Below are 8,503 nucleotides of genomic sequence, written 5' to 3'. Positions count from 1 at the left end.
ATTTGACTTAAACAGAAAAGAGGGGTTCAGGCACCCCAGGCTTCTCCAGGAGGTTAGCTAGAGAGGGATGCAGGAGGGAGAGGTGACTGAAGACAGAGGAGTATGAATGGGAAAGAGAGGGAGGAAGGTAGGAGGAAATGGAGGGCTGGTTGTTGGAGTAGGGGTTGGGTGGCAGACAACGGAAAAATTCTAACACTCCAGGGCCTAAATTCTAACACTCCTTGGCTTTTCCAAGGGAAAGACCAGTTCCCAGACATGAGGGAAGCTAGGAATCTCCAGTTTCAGGAAAATCTGAGAGACACCTGGTAATCCACACCCACTGCTACCGGCACTGGTAGGCCTTGGTTGTGCTTCCTTCTGGACATTGAAAACATACCCGTACATACACTTATATGAATTCTCAAATGTTAGATACAGTTGACTGTGTGTGTGTTTCAAGTTACCAGTGTGAATCCAACTCCATAATTCAGTGACTTGCAGCATGCAGTCAGGAGGATGCTTTTGAAATCTGTGCATGGGGCCTGATGTGTTCCTTTGGACTGCCAGGTTTTGATCCGCTGGATGTGACTCCACGTTGCATTCATCCATCTCCATATTGATGGGAATTTGGAGTCTTCCCAGTTTTTCCCATCACAAACATCTTTGTGCATGTGTTCTTGTGCACTACAGGTAATAGCCATGTCCCTAGAAGATGCACCAGGCAGCAGACTTGCTTGAACATAGAGGAACTAGCATTTCATTTTTACTTTCATTTTTAAGGTCTTTGGCTCAAAGCAAGGACTCTGGAACCAGACTGCCTGGTTTCAATCCTGCCATTGATCCAGACGAGCCAAATGACCTTGGGCCAGTAGCTAAACCTCTTGTACCTGTTTCCTGTAAGAAGCCAGTAATAGTGGGTACTTAAGTCCTAGGATTGGTGCAAAGATGCATTACTATTTAGCTACAGTGCTTAAAGTAGAAGCACTGTAGAAGAGTAGAAGCACTTTTAAAAGAGTGCCAGGAACAGAGTCAATGCTGTATACCGTTGCTTTTCCTGGATTCTGCCAAATTATCCACCCAAATAGCTCTTTTCAACACCACAGTAGGGGTTGACTCCTAACCTCTCCCACCTCTGAATGGTGAACCTCTTTGAAGATCACAAACCTAGAGTGTGAAAACCGATTTGTGGTTTTAGTTTGCACCTCCAGGAGTATCAGTGGTGAGCATCTTTTGCAGTGTGTACTGGCCACTGGAATTCCCTCTTCTTTAAATTGCTTCGGAGTGGAGGAGGAGCTGAGGGAGTGGGGCCAAGCCCAGCCTATCCCCAGATCCACCTGCAAATAATGTTTGCTGAGAACACAGGCCCGGGACGATCTGATCACCTATCTAATAGAGCAGTTGAATCAGACTGTTTAAGCAGTAAATAGGACACTCTTTGCTCTCTGGCCATTTATGGAGAAAGTACGCCTACCACTGATCACTGCCTGTGGGATTCTTTTGCCCGTTCTCCCATTGGGTCGTAAGGCTCACGGTGGAAGGGAGGATGGCAAATGCTTTCAGCATGTGCTAGGCGCCTAGCGCCTCCATCCTGACGTTTCATCCTCGCCTCCCAGGAGACCAGCACCCTCAGTACCCTCCTGCCTCCCGCTCCACCCACTTTTGTACACAGTCAGGGCTCAGGGTTGTGACTCTAGCCGGAAAGGGGAGGTGGGACAGGAGGAGGTGGGACGAGAGGCTTGACAGAGGTACACCCGCAGCATGACCTTCACCCGCCAACTCGCCAACTGCCGGCATGGCTTTTGGGCTTGGCAACAAACCAGAGGAGGCCCTTGACCCCATTGGTTATGCCTCGAGGGGGCAGGCCAACAAGGCGCGTGCTGGTTGGTGGGAACCAGACCAATGAGGAGGCAGTGGCACAGCCGTCCCAGGCACGCTGAAAGCCTCGCGTCATTTGCAGCGACCTCCTGCATGCAGTGCCTGTGGTGCTTGCTGGCGTGCTCCAGACGCTGCCCACTTCACCTGCCCTGACTGCCGCCACCACCACCACCACTGCCACCGTGACCTGGGTGATAAATCGTCCCCGCCCCAGTTCCGGGGGCCACCCAGATCGTGACATGAGCTCCCGGGATGATGAGGTGTCTGTTTGGGGAGCAGGTTTTGGCCCACTGGGCGGGGAGCAGACCAGCGTCCATTAGGCCAGTTCCGCAGCCCCACGGGGACCCAGACTGGGCCCCAAGCCGGGGGCACCGCGAAGTGGCGAGGGTGAGGGCGGAGGTGGCTTCCCAGACCCTGAGGGCTTCGAGTCAGAGCAGGAGGTGCTGGAAGCCGGAGGGCTGGTGTTGTGGGGCCGCGAAGGCTGGCCTGGCTCCCCGGCTGACGACAAGGGGGACGCCCTGGAGCTGGCTGACGAGACGGTGGCGGCCATCCTGCGGCACCTGAGCGACCTGGACGTGCTGGGCGTCGGCAGATACCCATCCCCGGAGAGCTACGCAGTTGGTGAAGTGTCCGCCTGTGGGCTGACCTCGAGGCGGGTCCCGGCGGTAGAGGCGCGGCCGCCCAGAGTAGTGGGGAAGTGGTGCCGGTTGTGGCCTGCCCTCTCCAGGTCGGTGGGCCCAAGGTGGGCCGGGCCTGGGGGAACCCTAAGAGAGGCACTAAGAGTAGGTTGAACGTGGCTGTGGATCACCAGTGGCCTCCCGCGGAAGGCTCGGCTGGGCTGCTGTCTGACCTCGAGTCCTTTGATGAGTTCAGCGAGATAGAGCTAATGAGGGTGAGCAGGTATCCCAAAGAAGGAGGCCAGGCCAAGCTCAACAGCCCCGAGGATCCCGGGGACACACCCAGACACTCGAATGTCCAAGGCAGGGAGAATCTCCTTAACGTGCCAGGCACTCTCCTATGCTCGGCTCTGCGAGGACTCACTTCGGTTGTGGAAAGGAAGGGCAAGCAGGGGCCCAGGAGAAGAAAGAAATCCCTCGGGGGAGCCTCCAAACTTGCCCTGGGGGAACCTTCCCTTCCTGGGGGCAGGGAATCTTGGCCACTCCCCTGGAACCGGCCACCTTCCCCCAAGTCTTTGGCATCCTGCTGCTTGGGAGGTCCAAGAGGTATACCTTGGTCCCTTCGGGAACCAAAGAGTCCAAGCACGCGGGCGCTGGGAAGAAATCCTTGGTCGGGCAGTTGGGGCAGGTGGTGTCTGTGCTGGCGATGGCGGGAGAAGACAACGACCCAAATAGAGACCCAGTCCCAAAGGGCCAAGTGAGTAGGCCAGGCCCCTCCTCTCTCCCCACTATTCCCCCTCCCACCCTCCCCAGGACACACGTCTTCACCTGTGCTTCCTCTGTCCATCCCTCAGGGGTCGCCATTGGGTGCCTTTCCGTCAGTGGGTCATTAGGATGCCAGATTGGGGTCCTTTTACTAGGGACAAACGTTAAGGTAGCTCTTCGGGTGTGCTGGGTTTGGTTCTCCACCCTTGGCCTATTTCCAGCCTCCTCCACGAGGCTGGGGCTGGAGTGGAAAGGAGGGCTGGTAGCCGAATTGGGTCAAGGGGACCCGTTAAAAGCTTCACAGAGCTTCGGTGTTTAGACGCAGCACTTTCCTGAATCCTACTTCCTAGCTGTTCCCCAAACCTTTGCAGGGGCGCTGGCTTTCTCAGTGCCACACTGTTGTCCCCAGCTCAGCTCTGCCTGCTGGCCTGGGGCTGACTGACAGAGAATGTGCTAAAGAGATCAGCCTTTCAATTCTCTTCCCAAGCCCGTGCCTCAGCCTGGTCCCACATCACATGTGCATGCACACACGCACACACACACACACACACACACAGACATACAAATGCACTGGTACACACACACACACACACATACACACACACACATCCTTAGTCCAGATTGGTAAGAAACCTTTGTTTTAGCTGCCCACTCACAGGCCATGGCCATCTTGTCCATGGGTGCATCATGGAGAACCCAGCCGTGGTGACCTCAACATCAGAGGCCCACAGGATCCAGGAAACTCAGAGCCCATGGCCCTGAACTGAGGAGAAGTCATGCCCAGAGGGCCTGAACCCTCAGGTGAGTGTCCTGGGTTTTGATATGGGGGCAGGGGACCAGGGGTGAGGGCAGAAACCTCTTTCTCTCTGTCTCTCTCTCTCTCTCTCTCTGCTGGGGGCTCAGCCTTGCTCCCAGGCAGCTTCTCCCATGGGAAACAGGGTGTCAACAGGCCTGGCCCTGGCCCTATCATCCTCTGTATGGGGTTTGTTTGGTGATTGGTGGCATTGCCCCAACAGCTAGTCTGGGTATAGACCTGCAGGTTAATAGCTTTTTGTGTGAAATGCTGTTTGCCCACATTGCTCTGCCAGGTGCTGGCTGTGGCTACAGCTCTGGGAAGCTTGAACCCAGAACCATGGGATTTTCAAACCACAGTGGTGAAAATACTGCCCCTGGGGAACAGGGGAGTCAGGCCCAGAGAGAAGGTTTCTGCTGCCGGGCAGAGCAGGGGAGGCCTGTTGCCAGCAGAGAGGGGTGCTGCCTCACCTTGTGTTAGACCTTGCTTGGCCCTTTCCACCTCACTGGGAGCCTGGGAAGCTGGATTGTGTGCCCTTTCCCCCTCAGGTGACCAGGAACCAACTGACCATTCCCCGAGACTGGAAAGGAAGCAGCAGCCACCCGGAAGGCAGGGCTTTCCTCGGGTAATGCTTCCTCTGGCTCCTGGAAATGCACACCCAAACCCCATGGTGGGATCTGGGTCCAAGTTCAACGGACATGTGTGGGCCCCCCTCCCTCATCCCCATCCCACACCCCAGGGAGGGAGCCCACCTCCTTTCCACTGAGGAAAGTCTTTCCCTTGCCAGTCTGGACACCTGGCTTTGGGATGGAGGGCCCAGGGGAGAGGAGAGGAGGAGGAGAGGGGAGGCGGGTGTATACTAACCATTTCTCTTCCTCCTGTGTCTGCTGGCCTAGTGTCTGGTGCTACAGAAAGAAATAGACGACCTTAAGGAGCAACTTGGTATGAGGAACCAGGGACAGAGAGCAGCGGGTTCTCAGTGCAGAAGCGGGGTGGGCCCTTGGGGTGGGGTGGGCTGCAAGTGCAGGGGACCTCGCAGGGATCAGCATTCCTGTGGGGAGGAGAACCTAGCAAGCCTGCCCCTGGGGCGTGTGGTGCATATTCAGCTGGGCGTGTGGACAAGTAGCAAAGTACTGTGTGGGCTCCGAGCACACTCTGCCAGCCAGACGAGTCCTAGAGAGTTCCTTCTGATTGGGCTTGTAGAGATGCCTTGTTGATCCTTCCCTTTAACTGATTCTTGGTGTGGCCTGTAAGGTTCTTGTTGGATTGTTTGTTTGCATGGTTTGGGTGTGGCCCCAAGCTTGAGAGCTGCTGGCACATTTTGTTTCCTTTTAGGAAAGGGCTCCGCATTTAATTCAGGTGGTGGGGAGTGATCAGGCCCAGAGCTCTTTGTATCAGAGCTAGGAGGGGAGTGGGTTTCAGGTTTCAGGGCCAGGAGGTTCCCCACGGGGACAGGGGGACAGGCTTCTATATCCCCTCTGTCTGGTGTGCCTGCTTATGCCTCTCCCTGTTGCAGCCTCCATGCAGCACCTGGCTGACAAGTTCCAGGTCCTTTGAAGTGAGTGTTACACACACCATACCCCTTCCCACAGTCCTGGCTGTTGAGCAGGGCTGTGGGCTGGCCCTGGCTTGAGTCTGTTCCCTGACTGCTGTTTCACAGGTTGAGCCCAGCATCTTCCTGCAAGAGGAGCAGCTGTTACTTTGGGGCCGGCGAGCTGTGGCCAAGCTTGTTCCCTCCTGTTCTGCGTCCACCAGGGCATCCTCTCCCCCTTGCTTTGCCCCATCTCTGCCCCAGTCTCACAGCAGTTTTTGATTAAAGGACTTCTCGTGTTCTGTCCTCTCTCTGCGGGGTAGGGGTTTGGGGGAGTGGGGCGAGGCCTGGGGAGCTGATGTGGGGAGCTGCCCCACATCAGAGCCTGTTCAAGAACAGTACCTCTGCCATCCTGTGGTGGGGACTCTGGGTCAGCCTCTGCTACCATCCAGGCCATCAGGCCAGTGGAGCACCCCAAGTCTGTGTTCTGTATGGGCTCTGTCTGGCCACGTTGCCACATCCCCCCTTTCCCCTGAAGGTCCTCTTAGAGTTCTCTAAACACCCTCCTCTGGGATTTGGCGGTTCCCATTCACCACTGCCATTCTGCCTCCCCATCAGAAGGAACTCAGGACCACTTCACAGAGCTCCGATCCATCCCCTTTCTCTCACTGTTCTCATTGTCCTGCTTGCCCTGACCACTCGGCTTTCCTATCAGAGCACCCTCGATCCCTCCCCTGACTTGCCATTGGTGACCTTGCCTGCACGTGTACTTCAGCAGGTGGAAACAGGCACAGGTGTGCTCATCTTCCCCCTTCCCGGGCCCTGCCCTCTCAATGGAGTCCCTACCCTGCCCCCATTCCCCAGTACCACCTTCATGCAGGAATCTGCACACTGTCCTCCTCTCCTCTTTAGCCCTCACCCCTGAGGCTCAGGCACCAATACTTTCGTTTTCCTTCCTTGGGTTCAGCAAAGGGCTTGAGGATAGAGCCTGGACCCAGTGAGCTGGGGAGCAAGAGGGATGGTACAGGGAACACAGGAGGAAAGTTCAGGGTAGTCGCTGAGATGGAGGTCAGGAGAGGCGTCTGGTGCCAAACTGGTGCAGAGTGCACCCTGGCAGCTAGAGGTGGATGGTCCAGTCCTTGGAGCTTTCACATCCTCTCTGCTGTAGCCGTCTTGCCAGCCTACTCTCCTCTAGCCTGGTTGTCTCTCTACCCTTGAGTGGAAATGGGCCCATCAGGCTCTATGGCAAGTGAGGTTGGTAGGTCTGTGTTCTTACAAGGTCTCCATCAAATACTGTTCCACCAGTCCTGTGACACAGATTTTCTTGCAAAATTATACTTCCCGGAGTGTCCCAGCTCAGTCTCCCAGACTACTTGTTAGGGCACACATGATTGAGTCTGAAATCCATGTTCAGTTTCTGCCTCACTGGGATTTGGGGAGCACTTCCTTCTCTCAGCCAGGACCCCAGGGCTGTGCCAGCCTGAGACTCAGAGGGAAACATTTGGTTTGAGTGAAGTGAGGGTAAGTTCTGCCTGACTCCCTAAAGGCCAGTGTTTTATTACACAATAAGTGGTATGATGGTAGGTAGCACATTCAAAGTTGGTGCCTGGGCATCTGTGTGTGTGAATAAGTCATCAGGGATAATAATGCCTCTTGAAGCAGAAAGATGTGATTTGAGGAGTAATGGAAGTAGAGACCGGTCCAGATGCTGTAAGGCATTGAGCTGAAGCAAGGGTTGGACCTCCTTTATTCAGGGGTGTCGTCACATTCCCCAAACATAGGAGGGGGTGGTGCGTGAGTCACCAAACCACAGGACAGGGTGTTGGAACTCCCAAAATGTTGGATTCGCTGGAGGAGCCTCTGGATCCTACCTTGCCATTCTATGTTATAAGCCAACTGCTGAGCGTGTGGATGAATGAAAATGGGAAGGGTGGCTCCGGAGAGTACCAGAAACATGAATGCTCATCTTAGAAACAGGAGACCACCCAACATAAGTTACTTGTGGGGAGTTAGGGGTGACTGCAGCTGAACAATGGGGAGCACTCGGGTCCACCCTTCCCTCATATTCTCACCTTGATTTCCTTCCGGGGCTCATGGCATGACGTCAGGTGGACAGAGCACAAGGGTTGGGATAGTCACAGACCTCAGGGTCAGAAAAGAACATTCATGGGACTTAATCCTCCCATACAGACCCCTCCCTGGAGCAGGTGGGCTTGATCACTTAGTTTACAGCTGATCCAGTGGTTATTGCCTGGTGGTATAGCACATCTCGCTGTTGTCCGAGTGAGCAAATTTGGCAGAGACCTTCCAGCTGAGGTTTCTGCCCAATGACACATGTAGGTAAGTTGTACCTGGGAAGAAGTCCAGCACCAGTATTCAGTACCACCCTCAGGCAGAGAGGGGCCTGGGGCTGTGGTTACCAGGGTGAAGAAGTGGAGAAGCTCATGGAAGGGAAGGTGGGAGGGCATGAACACAACCCTTCATTCACTTTTTACCAGGCTCCCTTCCCTCCTCTGAGCACACAGTTCAGACCAACTACCTCACTATAATGTTGCTGGAAACACATACATCACAGGCCATGGCTCAGCCCCAAGCCATCCACTTCCAGCAGGAAATCTGTGGCAGGGCCTGAGGCATAGGTTAAAGGAAATATATCTGTGCCCCAGAGGGTAGAAGGAAGGCCGAAGCCCAGCCTCATTCAGTGCACCCCTGTCGCCTTTCCCCCTCATGCCCCTTCTCCAGCCTGGGAGACAGTGGCAGCTGCTTTGGAGAGCCCTAGGCCCCATCCTGCCTGGTTCTGCTGCCTGTCCAACTCTAGGGAAGATGCTTCCTCCCCATCACACCCATCCCCACGTCTACCAGCCCCAGCCCCAGGTCTACCGCTCTCTCTGGACTCTTGAGGGAGACTGGCACAAACAAGGTAGAGTAGGTGAGCCCTGAAGA

The 8,503-nt window shown here is 55.3% G+C and overlaps 1 pseudogene; it reads left to right on the top strand.

Annotated features, from left to right (window-relative positions):
• Positions 1–1,771: 1,771 nt before the first annotated feature.
• Positions 1,772–5,883, top strand: LOC147340605 (uncharacterized protein CXorf49 homolog; annotated as a pseudogene).
• The last annotated feature ends 2,620 nt before the right edge of the window (positions 5,884–8,503 follow it).

This window comes from Bos grunniens, chromosome X, assembly GCF_055505025.1.
Source record: "Bos grunniens cultivar Pamir isolate PY7600 chromosome X, Bosgru_T2T1.0, whole genome shotgun sequence".
In the NCBI taxonomy this organism is placed as follows: Eukaryota; Metazoa; Chordata; class Mammalia; order Artiodactyla; family Bovidae; genus Bos; species Bos grunniens.
The sequence above is the reverse complement of the archived record's forward strand: the minus strand, read 5'-3'. Positions and strand labels throughout refer to the sequence as shown.